The sequence below is a fragment of the Austrofundulus limnaeus genome, unplaced genomic scaffold, assembly GCF_001266775.1.
Source record: "Austrofundulus limnaeus strain Quisiro unplaced genomic scaffold, Austrofundulus_limnaeus-1.0 Scaffold55, whole genome shotgun sequence".
Lineage (NCBI taxonomy): Eukaryota > Metazoa > Chordata > Actinopteri > Cyprinodontiformes > Rivulidae > Austrofundulus > Austrofundulus limnaeus.
The window spans coordinates 2,263,550-2,265,612 of NW_013952457.1; positions in this window are offsets into that span (position 1 = coordinate 2,263,550).

Below are 2,063 nucleotides of genomic sequence, written 5' to 3' on the forward strand. Positions count from 1 at the left end.
TATATATGTATTAAAAAGTTAATTGTTACATAAGCTACTAGACTTTAAGATTAATGAATGTCTGTATTCCTTCACTGCAGGAAACTTCAAGGTTTTCAGTGGCCATTAAGTCCATTTAAAGGAGATCATTATTCTTGGATATTTTGTAGACACTACGTTTACTGTAAATGTAAAATATTAAAGTAAAATAAAAGGACAAACTGAAATTGAGGGTTGTAAAGCAACAAAATACCAATTGGGTGAATACTTCCACAACACATTATTTACTGATTAATTGATCGTAGAACCGTATTCAAGGTAAATACCTGCATTTGTTCCTTAATTTACTTTGCAATCAGTGTATGAATAAAGAGGCTGGTTTTAAAAAAAGGTAACAAACTTTATGTAATTAGCTTGCAGTAAGTTATTAATTAATTAAATTCATTTTTTAAATTTTAAGTTTTGACATAAAGCGTTTACTTTTTGCGAACTGCATGATCAAAATCCTTAAATGCCTCAACTCGAGCACACATCTTCTATTCTTTTCAGTCTGGGGATCGTTATATAGATGTTTTAGTGAAAAATCCCCGTGGAGAATGATATTTTCTTTGCAGTCACTCACATAACACAGACAGATCATTGTCCTCTGCATGTGCAGTCACTGTAGTGGACATGCATCGTATAAAAGCAGTTTTAAAAACTCTCTTTTTCTTATGTCAAACACACCTGGTGTCCAGATGGGCTCTTAATTCAACCCTAACCCAGAGTTTATGCACTCATCTTACATTTTATATATTTATATATATTTATATATGAACATGTCCCCTTTTAAAAAACTGCACAAACTTTATATTCAGTCATTTTATTATGTTTTTATCCTTTAACATCATAATAGGGATTTTTGCAAATGCTGAATTGCTGCACAGTCTTGCAGAATGAGAACAATCTTTGTGGGGTGGGGAGGGGGGGAACCAAGATTTACAGATTAACAACACCTGTCATATCATTTAATATGGTACTAAAATACTATGTGTGTTTCAGATAATGGCATCATTTGAACAGAACAATATTCATATACACTCATCATAAAACAGAACTGGGTGCACAAGGTTTTTTCTAAACCATGCACAGGGTCAGAAGTACAGGTTTAAATATATACATTTATCCAATAATTTGAATAAGCAGTGCTGAAAGTTTTACATTGTCTTTTAACTTGACATGGTCAAAACCTAAAAACTTCTGATCAGGGATCTTTATAGACAGCACTCATTACATTGACCCAAACTCATCAGTCCTTCTTTAAAAGAAAAGGAAACCATTTAGGATGATCAGGAACTACAAGAACCACTACGGATGAAACCTGACATGAACTGGAAACTGCTGGGATGGAGACAGCATGGTGGTGGTAGCATCATGCTGTGGATCTGGTGCTTTACACAGTGTGGATGAAGTGCTGAAGAAAAAAGTCTCCAAATCCTTAAGTTTCACCTCAGCTGGATGTTCCAACACCTAAACGGTTCTGAACAGATAAAACAGGCTAACATTAATGTTTTTTCAAAGTCCTGACCATTGCCCCTTTTGAAAACGTGTTGCTTACAAAATGAGACAATAAAAAAGTGAAAACCAACAAATCAGCTCTACTAATTCTCTCAATTCTAGGAGCGGTCAAATGTCCAGCTGTGTTTACTGTCTGAGTTTGAAAAGCAGTTACAAGACATTTAAACAAACAGGGTTATTGGGATTGGCAGTAATCCACAATAAAGAAGGTAAGCTAAGTTAAGTTGATATTTCTGAAACTATGAAAACGAAGGATTCAAATAAATCACCTGATAAATTTATAACCAATGTCTGTGCTGAGTGAAAATCTGACCACCACTGATTAGGACGTGATGGGAGAAATGTAAAATTCTTGTCTAAATATTACAGGGTGCTGATGTAAGCTTTGTTGGCAGGAGTTAAAACAAGGGCACAGTGATGACAGGATGCTAAATTCAGAGAAACGTCAATAACCTGTTTAGTACCTGGAACATGAGGTGTTTGTGTGTGTGTGTGTGTGTGTGTGTGTGTGTGTGTGTGTGTGTGTG